We start from the raw sequence: 16396 nt of genomic DNA, 5'->3' as shown, positions 1-16396 counted from the left end.
CCTAGTAGTATCTACTGAGATAGTAGAACAGTCACCACATGCCTCAAAACCTTCAATAAGTCAGTAAAGCAAATGCCTGTAGATGTAGCAAAGAAGTTTTCCATAAACACCTTTACCAATTCCTCCAGGTCACTAATAATGAATCAAACTAAAGCTTAACCCACATAAACACATCAACATTATATGATGCTACATCCCCCCCAGGGAACAATATTACCATCACAGAAAAACTACTAGAATGGATAAGCAACACCCTTCCCCAAGAAAACATCCTATTAGGTGACCTTAATTTTGACTGGGACAACTGCTCCAGTTTAAACCATATCTCCCATATCAACTTACATGAACTAACCCAACTTATAACTTCACCCACCAGAACAGACAAAAGAACCAAACATCAATCTATGCTAGACTGGATACTAGTATCTCATCCTTCCCATATATCTCACATTGGCTGCCTGCCAGACACCCTCAGCGACCACCTAGCCACATTTCTAATAAGAAGCAAAACTCCCCAACTGACCCAAGAAACTGTCAGGGAATGTAGGAATAGAAAAAACTTCAACCAACACAACTTCAATAATGACCTAAAACTATGCAACTGGACCCCCCCCCTAAAAACTTCAGACCTTGATGAAGCAGTACTATACTTCACCACTACCTTCATTAACTTACTTAACCACCATGCCCTCCCGCCCTGGACTACAAGAATCAGAACTAAACATGCACCTTGGCTAACTTTAAATATTAAAACATTACTCCGAGATAGGAACAAAGCATGGACAAACTATCATAAAAGCAAATCCCAAATAGACAAACAAACATACTGTCAGTTACATAACAAAGTCAAACAACTTATTAAAATAGACAAAATCTCCTACTACCAAAACATGCAGAATAAATATATTAACAACACAAAAAAGTTCTGGGCTGCTGTCAACGCTGTACTGCAACCAGGAAAAACAACCACTTCCACCCCCAAAATAGTGAACAACAATGACAACATCCCCACTCAGCTCAACAGATTCTTCAAAGAAACTATCCAAAACCTAGCCAACAACCAACTAAGCCCCAAAAACCCATCCCCAACTAAAACACCCTCCTCACCCAAAACAAATCTCAGTTACCCCATCTTCACCTTCAACCCAGTGCCCACCAAAATCATACAAAAAATTACTCCAAAAACTTAGACCAGCCTCTACAGCTGCCAATAATGTACCTTCCAAATATCTACAACCTGCAGCTAAAGCAATAGCCTACCCTGTCTCCATATTAATAAATAGATCTCTCTCTCAGAGTTCAAAGTACCCCATCTTTGGAAAATATCACATATTACACCACTGCACAAAGGGGGTACCTCTCTAGAACTTAGTAACTATCGGCCCATAGCTATACTACCTCCCCTATCAAAACTTCTAGAGAAGGTTTTCCACAAGCAACTGATGGAGTACCTCTTAGAAAAAAAATTGCTATCCACTCAGCAACATGGTTTCATACCCTTCCATAGCACCACCACCGCACTCACATCATTCACTAATACTGTCAATAACCACAGAAACAATGGACTACTAGTATCTGCAACTCTCTTAGACTTATCTAAAGCCTTTGACACGGTCAACCATGAACAACTGCTTCATACACTAACCACCCTAAATCTCAGCTTCTCTACTTTTTCTTGGTTCAAGAGCTACCCAGATGGTAGGCAATAAGCTGTAAAATGGCAAAAATCAGCTGTCTAAAAATTCAAAAATCAAAAAACAAACTGGTGAAAAAAACACCCTTGCAGGTCCTGTGCCTTTAAATTCCTGGATTCAGATAGATGTGTACAAAGTTCTTTATAATCCACAGGTTATGTTGTAAACAAGAACGCCAATAAATGAAAAAACCCAAACTGAAATTTTATTAAGCTTAAAAACAAGCTTTTTGTAGGCGCTCTGCACCAACTTCCTTAGAAAACAAACTGCGCCACTCATTTGTCTCACTATAAATACATCACTACTCAACTCAGATGCGCCCCCTAGCGGCTCCCCTTTAAAAAGCACATAATTACACTTTGAAATTTTTAACTAAGAAGTGGCCAAAATATTCAACAATTTGGTATCTACTACTCATACCTGCCATCAATGCTGGTAAACCTATAATGCTCCAAATATTGAATATTAAAGCCACCATAATTATATATAAATACAAGTGATAAAATGTGTCAATAACCACAAGAAAAATTATAATATATGTTAAAAATAAGTATAAAAGTGGAAAAAAATTCCCACAAGTGTTAATATAAACATTGATATAAACAATAAATGGTGAACACAAATATGATGAAAAATGGTGAGACCCAAAAATATGTTCCCAGATGGCATTAAGTCACTCCAGGGGGCTTCACTTCACTAGGCTTCTCAATTTGAGGAAGCAACTAATGGAAAGCATACTGTTAATTCCAGGTAAATGGTAAGCTTCCAACTTAAGTTGCCACATCAACTCCTTGCATTCTAGTCTTAAAGAATCGGGTCCCCCATAAACTCTTGGTTTAGCTGATCGATCACTGTAAACAGAAATTCATGGCCGGGTTATCTAATGTATGTTTGGCCAGAGCATTGTCGACCTTCCCCTTCCTGATGGCATATAAGTGCTCGTATACCCGTTCCTGTAGTTTCCTATCAGTCTTGCCGATGTAGAAACCTGGACAGACCGAACACTGGGCTAAATATACCACCCGATTGCTGGCACAATTGAATATTCCTTGTATGAGATACTTCTTGTCCCTGATGGAAAAAGCTGAACTTGCTTTTATGTATCTGCAGTACCTGCACATGTTACATTTGAACATCCCAGATCTGGGGGAGGCACCAGCAACTTTGGACTCCAGGATGTTTTTGATGTTAAGGCCCCTTCTGAAAGTAACCAGATAATAGTCCAAATGCTCCTATTGACTTGGTGGTTAATAAGCGCCAATTTTTCTTTATAATGGACACAATGTCCATTGCATCCAAGTTGAATGAAATTACAAAAGTACAATTGAAATTATCAGACTCACTGATGAGGCGAGGTAACCCTAAAGACCCATCCTCCATATTCCCCAAAATGGGGCAGAAGTGGCCATTGGCCCTCTTCCCCTGCACTTCCAAACTCAATTCTGCGACAAAATCGGTGGGGTACCCTCTGCTGACGAACATGCCAAAGATGAACTTGCACTCCTCATGAAATTTCTTATCTTCTGATGTCATGCGGGCTGCTCAAACAAATTGGCCTTTCACAATAGCCATCTTTTGATGTAATGGGTGTTCGCTGTCAAAATGTAAATAAGAATTCAAGAAGGTCGGCTTCCGATGTATGCTGACCACGAAGCGATTAAGGCTCCTATCTTTCTCTAGTTCCACGTCCAAGTAGGTAATCTTGTCAATGGCAAACTCAGATGTGAATTTCAAAAATTCTGTGGAGCCGTTAAAAAACGACACCAAGTTATTAACATCATCTAGAGTACCATTGCAGATGACAAAAATGTCATCCAAGAATCTAGTGTATAACGCTACTTTCTCTTGGACCAAAGAATTAGATAAAACAAACACCCTCTCCCAGTGGGCCATGACTAAATTGGCCACACTGGCTCCACAGAACGATCCCATAGGTACCTCAATCAATTGGTGGAACCACCGGTGATCAAATGTAAAAAAGTTGCTGGTAAGAATAACCTCCAATAGTTCGCTGACCATCGTAACTTCTTCTGCAGGAGCATGGTGAAAAACCATTTCCAATTGGATCCACTCAACCACCTCCAAATGGGGGATAGATGAATACAGGTCAACAACGTCAATGGTCAAGAGAATACAATCAGCGTTAAATGGAACAGAACCCACTTTTTCCAAAAATGCCCAAGAATCTCTCGAAATGTATTGGATTCTGTCCACATACTTCTTGAGAATCTCATCCACCACCTTGGCCGCTGCATATGTGATGCTTCCCCTGGCACTGACCAGTTGCCACATAGGTGGATCATAGATGTTCTTGTGTATCTTGGGGTTCCCAAACAAGACTGGAATTTTAGGTGATACCACAGAAACGAAATTGTATACATCCACATCCATAACGCCATCAGCTCTCTCCCTTACTGCCTGTCTCCCTAGGGTACCCTAAGGCACCATCCTGGGTCCTCTACTCTTCACCCTATTTACTAATCAACTACCATCTGCCATACCCAAAGCCTCAATAGTCCAATACACAGATGATACCACCATAATCTGTGCAGCCAACTCCCTTGACCACCTCCTCTCCCTAACATAAGAATGCTTTTCGTTGGCAGAAACATGGATCACTAACCAAAACCTCATTCTAAACCCAGCCAAAACTAAATTACTCCTCTTCAGCCCTCATAGATCTCCACCCTCCTCATTTAACTTTTCAATCTCCTCTCATAACACCAGCATCACACCCAGCAGTCACGCCAAACTGCTAGGCCTCAAAATTGACAATAGCCTTAGATTTGACATTCATATCTCCCAGACCATAAAAAGAGTCCACAGAAAAATGGGTCTACTCTATCGCAACAAATAATTTCTCACCAGTCACTCTAAGGTTACCACAGCCAGGACACACCTCCTATCAACCCTACTTTACTTACCAAACCCCCATACTTACCAATCTCCGAAAAACTGAGCTCAATAAATTAGATAGCTGCTACAATAAAATAGCCAGATTTGCCATGGGATCACCTTCTAGAACCCACCATTGTGAAAGTCTCAAAAAACTTGTGAAAGCCTCTAAAAGTTAAACTGGCTAGAACTCCCCCTGACCCTTCAAGTCAACCAACTAGCACTTGCTCACAAAGTACTACATCATCCAGGCAACACACCAGCCCTGCAGCAACTACTCCAGCCTTACACCACTACCAGATCTCTGAGATCAAGTACCCAACACCTCCTTAAGGTAACAAACTTTAAAAATGAGGCAGATAGATCCATTTATAGTCACATCATCTCTAAAATCTGGAACTCCCTTCCAGCCCACATAATAAATAACAACTCCACAACCCAATTAAAAAAACTACTCAAAACATACCTCCTGAATCACAGATTATGTACTTGTACTTCCCCTGGATAGTAACTCATATGTCTCTGTCTCCAGCTACTAGAGTAATAGCTTATCTACTGCTTTTGTAATGTCTGCATGGATAATAGTATCATTGAACACTGTAAAGAAACTTAAAGGACATAACATGTCTCTCATGTAGAAATGAGTTATGGAAGTTATCCACTCTATTTTCCTGTCATACTTGCTGTTAAACATCTCTATAACATGTATATATTAATGTGTATGTGGGCAAATATACTTTCTGGTTAACTCACTACCTTATATGTACTATACTTCTATAAGAAGTATCAAAATTGTCTACTCTATATATTGTCTAACAAACCTTTTGGTTAGCATGTCTTTTTCTTGTTAATGATTTTACTGCTCTGGAGCTTTTCTCCCCGGGCCACCACTGAAAATGCACATATATCCAGTTGAACTCTCCCGGTTAACAAATGTAAAATAAATAAACTGTCCTTTATGCAGATATTAGAAGAAGTATCCCTCCCATATAGCCTTAGGTGCTTAAACAGAATATAGAGGATTATGATCAGGTCTCCGTAACCTGCATATTATATTTTCCAGACATGGACGCCAAGAATCCAAGAACACATAATATAGGGTTATGATCGGAATCGTGATCATGATTCTTTGTAGTTTGTAGAGCTTTATCTGCTCCATGTACTACTAGTTACAAAAAAGTGCCAAGTGTTTTGCTAACTTTCAAAGCCATGAAGCACTTAGCGAGTGTTGTCAAATGGTCAGCAACACAAATACATGTCTTACACGAGGACCAATTAGTGGCAGAGTTTAAACAGCTTAGTTTCTGTGCCAGGGATGGATTACTGACATAGACACCAGGCAGAAATTAAATTAAACTGTTTAAATTCTGTTACTGTAATTTGCCAGACAGCACTGTCAGGTCTTAGTGCCTAGCATGAGACCCGATCTTAACAATCAGGCTTAGTGTGTACTTTACAATTGTTAAGATCGGATCCCAGCCTACAAAAGTGCTTAACTAATTTGTCTTTTTCCCTAATGTTTGAGTGTAATCACCATGCTCCATCAAGTAAATTATTATACTTCAACTTATCAGACAACCATAATTCATATGATCTCATAGTTCTCCAAATCAGCTTCTTAAATGTTCTTTTCTTACTTGATAGTATCTTCAATTATTCAAATTCAGGGCTGCTTTAAATTTCAATCAAGATGTCTTCAGAGGGCACCTTGAAACTTCATCAGACCACTATGGTAGTGATTTATTCCTCTTCATCCTTACACTATCTAAAGGAACATATCTAGCAATCGTATGAGAGATAAAGTTGTAAAAAATTACTCATCTATGATCAGTACTTTTCCCTTCAATATTATCCCACATTGCCATATTTTTAACTCCTGATTTAATGCATTGAAATCAGCCATATGAAAGCTCCTTGTTAAATTTTCATCTAAATAATCTTAAATGGCCTGTAGGGCTAACTCATATAAGGCACATGGATTATCTGAAGCTCCAGGTTCTGGTCCCGTACCACACCTAAGAACCTCTGTTGCATTGTTGAGCCATATCACAACAAGGATTTTTGCTTCCCTGGAAGCTTCAGTTAACTATTTGTGTAGATTTAAATAAGAGGCTATTTTTGATTATGTTACTAATAGCCAGTGAGTTGCATTAAGGAATACTCCACTCAACACCTAAAGCATTTATATTTCTGCAATCAGATCATATCTATTAAGAAAATAACTATAAATAGTCTGACCAAATGTAATAGCTAAGTTTTGCTGTAAATTCAGCAGGTGATAAAAGGGAGAACCAGCCCATTTTCCCTACAGTATATTAATCCAAACCAAGAGCAATTCACAACCTTCCTTTATCAAAAAGATGTTAGATGAACATAATTGAAGTACACCTCCACCTCTCTTACCTAATCTGTGAACATGATGACCCTTATGGTCTGGTATAGATTGAGGACTATTCTTTTTACTAAATCATGTTTCAGTTATTAGAACAATGTCCTAATCTTCCAAAGCAAATCATTGCTTCAAGATCCCTTATTTTATTATTCAAGCTCCTGGTGGTAGCCATGAAGTATTCCAGATTACTCTTATATCCGATACGCTACTTTGTCTGTCCTTGCCCCACCCCCCACCCCACCCCAAGAAAAAACAAACTGGCAACTTTATTGCCAACAAGTCTATTGCTCTTATGATTTACATGCAAATTGTGCTTGCAAAACAGACACCTCTTTCTACAAATCTTCCCAAAGGTTAAGAACCTTCACAGAGTTAGTGATTCCCTCCTTATGTTTGCCGTCCATCTTGCCTGCCTCTTAAAGAGCCCAGTTTGATGAAATATGCAACAACAAAAACAAGTCTAAAATTACCTTTCTTACTTTTTCTAATCTCATTTCTAAAGATATCCACAGCTGTCATGCCCACATCATTATTTCTAGCAACCACAATGTCTACATCATACCTCACAGATTTACTGACCAAAGTATCAACAGCTTCTCCAGTACTTGTCATCTTACATCCCCCAATCAGGATACCATAACAAGATTGCACTGTATCTTTGGGATTATATTTCCTAGTGCCCTCAGCATAGAATTGCCTGCTATCAAAATTTGATTAGTGTGACTTTGAAGTATTTCAAGTTACTCTTACATCAGACATGCTCCTTTGTTTGTAGTTTCCCCACCCCACCCCCTCCAAAAAATAACTGAGTCGGTCATTTTATTGTCAACAAGCCTATTGCTTATATGGCTTGCATGCAAATTGTATTTGCAAAACAGACACTTCATTCTATAAAATCTTCCCATATCTTAAGAACCTTCACAGAATTAATGATTCCCTCCTAATAGTGTTTGCCATCCTTTTCGATTGTCTCTTTAAGAGTCCAGTTTAATGAAGTGTTCCACATACAGAAAAAAAGACAAATCTAAAAATATCTTTCTTACTTAAAGAAATAATTGTTCTAGTCTCACTTCTAAAGGTATCCACATCTGTCCTGCCCACATCATTATTGCTAGCCACAACAATGATTTACTTATCAACAGCATCTCCAATATTTGTCATCTTACATCCGTTAGTCAGGATACTGTAACAGGGCTACATTGTATCATTGGGATTATATTTCTCAGTGCCCTCAGTATAGAATCACCTGTTATCAAAATTTGATTAGTGTAACTTTCATTAACTTGCTTGGGGATAAACTGAACTTAGTCTACAGAAATTGTTAATTACTCTGTTAACCATGGCCCCTATCTTGGCCTCAGGGCCAATAGCCACTAACCTCCAATGATCCTATGATCCTATTACTCCCCTACAATTCTTCCTTTCCTTCTGTGAGATAACAATGCCATCATCTAGAGTTTAAGTTTCACTCCACAGCCTGTTTTTAGAGCAAACCACCCTGTTAGGATTTGTGTTAACAGAGCCATCCCTTTGTTTGTCAGCCTCTGCGCTGATTTATTGCCCACATGATAGTATCTCTGTATAATGGAGTTTGTACCACAACAGATAGTTCAAAAGTGAGAGGAGGGTAGCATAATGAAAGGGAACAGATAAAGAACAACCAAGAAGTGGATCTTTTCTTAAACCCCATTGCACAAGTCTCTTTTCTTCTTACAAACCTTTCCCTGCTTATTTTAATTTTACTGGTCATTCAGCCTGTCACATCTCATCTCCATACAAAGTTGTTGTTTTGCCTGTAGTATAAGAGGCTATAGATCCAAATCTTGTTTTTAAAATGCAGTACATAAATAACAACTCTGTAAAATATTCTTTTGTCATGTATAGAAAAATTATGTTTATTTTTCTTAATGTGAAACATGAAAAAAAAACATTGCATCGATGAGCAAAGCAATCTGTAAAGTAATCTGAGAAATCACAGGTTCTGCTAATTCAAAATAAAGGAAATTGTAGGGCCGAATATCAGTTAAAACAGCTCCCCTACATTGCATTTCCATTTCAGCAAACATGACCACTGATTTGCTAAGCAGCTCGCTGCATCTATGCATCTAATATAGTGTATTATAGCTTTACATAATTGTCCTTGATAGCTTATCTTTTATACAACAATGTTAACAGCAGACAGAAAAAAACAACCATGTAAATGTACAAAAAAAAATCTAATCACATAAAAAAATTATACAATGCTCAGGACCCACTCTGGGAACCCTACATGTCTTTTACACTTCTGTTAAAGAAGGTGTTCATTAGACCACAGCAAAATGAAATAGAAACTTTCCCTTAAGAATATAACAAATGGAAAATGATTTTGTCATACTGCAAATTACACATTCTGCAATGCAGAAATAAGGCAGGGTAAAATAAATTAAAAGATATTAAGAAAATTGTTTATGTACATAAATCCAGGCTCCTTAGATTTTTTGGTTACACAGTAGAAAGTCAAGAATATTTAGAGCTATATAACAGAGTTCACATGCCATGAATATTTAGTAAGTAAGAAACTCAACCGATATTGTTGAGCCAAAACACCCTAACAAGCATTCACTATCAGAATGTAATACAGTAGGTCCTCAAACAACCATGCTACCATGCATGATACAAGCACCAAAAGCACTGAAACCACAAATGCATTCTGTGCAGATCTACAAAAGCATGGGCTACTGTATTCTGTGATGGAGAAGTTATGACTGCGGGAATTTAGATAATGGTATAAGAGATCAACATCCCTCTCCTATGCTCATGCGTGCATGTACACACATACACACACACAAACACACACAAACCCATGCACACACACACACACACTCACAGAAACAGACAGTTATACTGTGAAAAACAGTGACAAATGATACACCGTTATTTCAAGTATCATGGTCATTGTAGAAGCAATCTCTCAAACAGGCTGTGTGCACAGAATAAAGCACTTGTCTGTCATGATTGGTGCTCTGATCCTCATCCTTTTAAATGTTAAAAAGTCACACTAATGTATGCACATATAGTCTGTCTCAAGTTACAAGAAAAAGACACATACAGTGTAGAAGATGTGGTGTCATGAAGTATGGCTAGAATGGCTTAAAGAGAGGGATTGTTTTACTATAAAATAACAGCAGGACATCTGTCCTTTGCTGGATGTGAAAATTAATTTCTTTTTTCTTTTCTTTTCTTTTTTTTTTTCTTGTTAAGAAAAGTTTTATTAATTTAACATATTTACAATATATATATATATATATATATATATATATATATATATATATATATATATATATACACGGAAAGGAAGAAATTAAACATTGCATACTGTTATACAATGTTAGGAATGCATTAAATAATCAAAATAATCTTAAACCATCAAAATAATCTTATACAATTAACACATTAAGAGTTTTGGTATTTCAATAGCAACATTTCTAGGCTATCCCAAACTGCTAAAAGTCTTAGTATGACTTATAGAGCTTGTGCTGATCACTTATTTTTCAGTTGTGTTAAATTTAAAAATTATTTGAATTTAGGAACTGAATTCACTTTGCATTTTTGTAATAACATTTCTAGCTATAGCCAGGAGACTCCAGAACAATTTTTGTTGTCTGGCTTTTACAGGTAAAGGAAGTGAACTGTTCATTAGCATGACTGATGAAGTTAAAGAACAATTATCAGACCATAACCCCTTAAAAAACATACTTATCTCTTCCCAATATACATTTAATTTTCCACAATCCATAAACATGTGTCCAATCAGCTTTTACATGTTTGCTATATCTCCAATAGACTGAAGAAGTAATTTTCTAAACTTAGACATTTTATAGGGAGTAACAAACAATCTATGTATATATTTCACGTAAACACATTCCAGTATAAACATGACGAAGTTTGACTAACTGATTTAAGTAACAAAGTTTTATTCTTTGATATAAAAAAGCAAGTTTTAATCTGTTTTAAAGCACAACACTACAAATACATTTTCATCCAGCAGACTTCATCAGGGTTATCTGATGAAGTCTGCTAGAAGAAAATGTATTTGTAGTGTTGTGCATTAAAACAGATTAAAACCTGCTTTTTATACAAAAAGGATTTGGTTTGTGGTGCTTTCTACAGTGGTGTCTATCATTCTGGAGCTTTTTGGTGACTGTTCTGACACTACTTGCTTTGTTTTAATAGCTAAAGTTTTATTCTTATTATCAACTGAGTCACTCAATCCATTACTACCTAAAAAGTTCCAGAATTTTGTATCAAAATTATTATTATTATTATCATCATTATTATTATTATTTATAATTAACTTGTATAAATTGTACAAGCTTCCTTTGTAGGTTAATTTACCCCCAATTATAGCATTTATATATCCATACAATGGGGGAATAATGTTCTGTTCCTCTTCACTCATATCATCTACAAATTCATTTACTTTCTTACTGATGGATTATACTAACTGGTGAATAGCATCGTCAAATTTTTAATCTTTCATTAAATATTCTGGCAATTTAGCTTTTGCTTTTTCAAAGCAATTGGGCCATCACACTAATCCATTCTTTTTTAGTAAATTCATTTTAACATTCTTCTCGGAGTTTCCTTAAATCTAGAGATGTGTGCAATGGGAAAGCACAAAAATTTCCATTTTGATATTAATGAAGTTTTAAAAATGTATTTTTTAAGTGTTTTAAGAATTGATTTCATATATGCAGAGTCTAAAGATTGAAATTAATTTCCTTCTAATTTAAATTTTATTAACCAGAAGAAAAAGTTGTTATATATTTTTATCATATTTGAGAACCTTATAAAATTTAGTATAATCTGCTCCTGAATGATTTTCCATTAACTAGTGTAAGTCGAGTCTATCCAAAGTATAATAGAGTTAAAATCTTCAGCAATAAAATAAGATTCTATGATGGTAAGCTAATACCACCATACTCCTTCAATTTTATATGATTTCTATAAGCAATTCACAGATTTTTAGGATACCATAAGAATGAAGTCAACATTTTTTTTCCATTATCTTTCAAAGTTTTTTTGTATTAAAGCTATTGAATGCAATATGTACATAATCTTCAGCAGTATAATCATTTTAATAAGTACTAACCTAGTCCTAAAAGTTGAAAACAAATTTCTAGATGCTGCAGAGTACTTTTCTCTTGCATATAGTTTTAATGTGTACTAAAGGATAGGAATTAGGTCAATATGTATATTTTGGCTGATGCTTTATGCATTCACAGTACATAGTACCAGGCAGGGAGCTAAATACTGGTTTGTTGGTAGTGTAGATTGTAGTACTATCCTGCATCTGTTAACATTGCTAACTGTGCTATCTTCATTGTCAGTCTCGCACATTCATATTAAACTAATATTCTAGAGTGCATCTCTAAACAGAAGTTACTTACTTCTACATCATAGTTTTTACTTAATCTGGTTTCCAGCATTTCTGATATATTCAGTGTATTCATACAATATTCAATGTAACCTATGGTTGAGAATTTCTAGAAACAATATATGTGTAGACGTACGCTAAAAAATGTAATTTTAAATTTTTTTTTAGTTTTAATTTTGTAAAACCAGTATTGATGGGTTAGCTTCAAGAATACAGAATCTCAATGAGATTACAAATTCTTCATGCAAAAGAAAAAAATCACGGAAGTACTGAATAGTAGTCACTCTTGAAATGTGTTTTAGTAACAATTGTTTTATCTATTATGCCAATGATCTGGTCAGTGGGAGATGCATTTTAATGCTAATATTTTGGGAATATGGCATAAAAAGATTATCAGTTGAAATATGCATTGAAGTGCAGAATATTAATGCAATGAACTCAGGTTGTTTCATATATAACTGGATTCTTTATTTTTCCCCTGCAGTATAGTGCAAGAAATTGTAATGCAAAAGGCAGAAGAATATTTTTAATAAGTTTTACATATGGTTGCATAGAAATGGGTTAATTACAAGATAATAGTATAATAGGTACATCATTGTTAACAACTGGATATTATAACTATATTACTTTAATATATATATCACTAACAAATAAAAAGTTAAAATGGTGTAGATTAGTAGAGCAGAGGAAGACATAAGAATGGGTACTGGTGCATCTTCTCAACTCACATGTTCTCAAATTACAAAATCTAAGCAACAAAAACTTGCACTGCATGAGATTGTGTATAAAAAAAGTTGGTACACATGTTCTTCAGCTTATTTCAATACAAGTAAATACAATATCATAAAATAAGTGTTTTGGTAGGGAGAAGTCCATGTATACCCCCCCCCCCTGTACTAGTAGGGGATTTACATCTCAAACCTTCTAATTTTATTATTCTCATTCCAAGGTCACTGTACCACAGAGAAAAAACAACCACTGCCAAACATTGTGAATGCTGCTTCACATTTTCTCTAGGAGATGTTGAGATCAAAGCAGCCACTAAACAGGCATGTACAAATAAAAGGATCCCACTGGAATGCATTTCAAGGAACAGTGACATGACAAGCTAATACCTAAAATTGTTAGGTTGGTGCATCTGAGATGCAAGCTCAAATGATCCAAGTAGCAGATAGAAGCTAGAATAATCCTGTACAATATGCAGAAGGCTAACCTACTAGCTATCAAGTGCTCACTAAAAGGTATTTCAACTCATTGATTTTAACTCACCACTTTGAAACTCAGTGAGTGATCTTTTCCACAGAAAACTTTACAGGTGGAATGTCTTTATGTGAGCTGGCACACATTGATTGTCTGTGACATTTTTTTTTCTTTTTCCGTGACTGTGGAACTATGCAGTTAGCATATTTAAATCTGAGGGTATGGGGAAAACCCCACACTGAGCACACTAGTAGGCTCCCCTTAAAAAAAAAAAATCACATACTCTTATTTTTTCATCTGGTTGAGTTTCTGACAGGTTGAAATGAATGATTTGTATTCTCACTGTTTAGTGCAGAAATTTGGGGAAATATATCATTTTGTCATAGTTGAATGCTAAACTAATAAAGATTAAAATACATTATGCAACTAATTTATTTGATATTTCAGTAGTCTTTGTCTGTAATTCATTATCCCAGTTTCATTATCTGACTTAGCTTTACTGCATCAACATACATACATACATATATACATACATACATACATACTTACATGCAAATATTTCAAGCATGGGCATTAATGCCCTTCTAGCTTGCCAATATACCAAAACACTTGCTCTCATAATAAGTATCCAGGCTGTTCTTAAAAATATCTAAACTAGTACTTACTTTAATGTAATTTGGTAGTCTGACCATGCATCGGTTTCTCTGTCAGAGAACCAATTAGTACCCTTCTCATTCCTATAGAATCTTCTGCATAGGTTGTCTGATGATTCTCTAATACTTTTTGTTAACCCTAAACATTCCCAGAGGAAGCTGTCACTTAATGTCCTATATATCGGAATAAAATCTCCTCTTAGATATCTGTAAGAGACACTGTACAAGTTCAGGTATTTTAGTCTTTCATAATAACTTAAATTTTCACATCCATGGATGCCCTTGATATATTTCCGTTGTACTCTTTCCAATTTACTCATGCTTGTTTTCTTATAGGGTTTCCATATTGTTATTCCATACTCAAGTTTGGGTCTAATGTAACTAACAAGCAATGACTTCATTATTTTTTTTTTGAAAGTTGTTTATTGAATTTTACAAATACACAAAATAAACATATAATTGTTACATAAGTTTAACCTTTGCTTTAGTACATAAAGTATAAGTAACACAACGTAACTAAAGTATTTAGAAAAGACATCCACATATGCACATTTAAAAAACATCTGTTACAATCAAGGTTTCATGTTGTAATATTTTCTTTTTTTAATAATTCTTGCAGACTAATCCCCGTATTATACGAATATGTTTTCCTTGATGTTCTTGATTTAATTGTCCAGAGCTCCATTTGGCATACATCTGTAACTTTATTTCTAAATTCATTAAATGTTGGCGGAGTGTCTGATATCCAGTTTCTAGTTATAGTTTTCCTGGCCACTGCTAGAATTGCCCATAACAAAGGAAATTTCATTTTTCTAATACTGCTATGTATGGGTGTATTAAAGAGAACAATAGATTTAGTTATAGTAAAGTTGTCTGTAAAAATGGATTGTAAGAGGTTATTTATTTTTCCCAATAACATTTTAATTCCTTACAGTAGTAAAACATATGTGTCCAATCAGCATTTTTGACTTCATTATTTTTGATTTCCTAGACTTTATAAATCTATATACTATAATGCAACCCATAGTTCTATAACTATCATTAACTAATTGGTTGATACGATTAGAAAACCTCATAGCTAAATCTATCCATATACCCAGGTCCTTAAGTGAGTCTACAGTTTCAATCACTGTGTGCTGTTTCAAATATTCACCTTTCAATTTATGCCTACCAAATCTCATATGCTTAGTTTTTGATGTATTTATCAGAATATTATTCTCCTGTGCCCAAATGGTCAATTTAGTCAAGTTATTTTGCAGACCTGCCTTACCTGTAACAAATGTAATCAGTTTGCCCAATTTCAGGTCATCTGCATATAGACTGTAGAACACCTCAGATGAAAAAGTTAGATCTGAAAGATACAATCTAAACAAGTAAGAACCTAGGACAGACCCCTATGGGACACCCTGACCGTAACCAAGGATTTTACCTGTCCAGTTACTGTATGATACTTGCCATGTCCTATTTGTACATCATGCAGCTATCCATCTTATCAAGAGTACATCAATATGTAGTTGTACTAATTTATTGATCAGTGTTATGTGTATGACACTGTCAAATGCTGAAGTTAAATCTATATAAATTACATCACAGCACACTTTTTCATTCATAGCTGTTATATTGTTATAGAACATCATGTTACAGGTGGTAATAGATCTCTTTTCAACATATGCATGCTGATATATGGTTTCAAGTCCCAACCTATCCAGTTCTGACAATTACCTATCCAATATTACCTTCTCCATTATTTTTTCCACATCATGAAAGTAGTCTTAAAGGTCTGTATGACTCTGGGTTTGTCCTACTCCCCTTTCCCTTAAAAACAGGTTTTATAAGCACATGTCTCCAATCTTGAGGAATCTCCCCATATTTATATGACCTAGTGAATAGTAGATATAATGGTACTGTAAGTTCTTGCTGAAGTATTCTCAGGTCATTGTAACTAATTCCATCTCCTCCATGTGCTTTGTTTGGATCCTGTTTGGGCAGTTCTTTTTCAATATAATCTAATTTGATTCCAGTATCTGGGGTCATCTGGATGTTACTAGGACAACTTATCACCCCTTTTGTGGAGCCAAACTTTTTGCATAAGATTTTGTAAATATATTCATAATCTGTTGTGTCTGAGAATACATTTTTAGAATCT

Source organism: Protopterus annectens, chromosome 12.part0 (assembly GCF_019279795.1).
Source record: "Protopterus annectens isolate FY-2018-M chromosome 12.part0, PAN1.0, whole genome shotgun sequence".
Classification (NCBI taxonomy): domain Eukaryota; kingdom Metazoa; phylum Chordata; order Ceratodontiformes; family Protopteridae; genus Protopterus; species Protopterus annectens.
The sequence above is the reverse complement of the archived record's forward strand: the minus strand, read 5'-3'. Positions refer to the sequence as shown.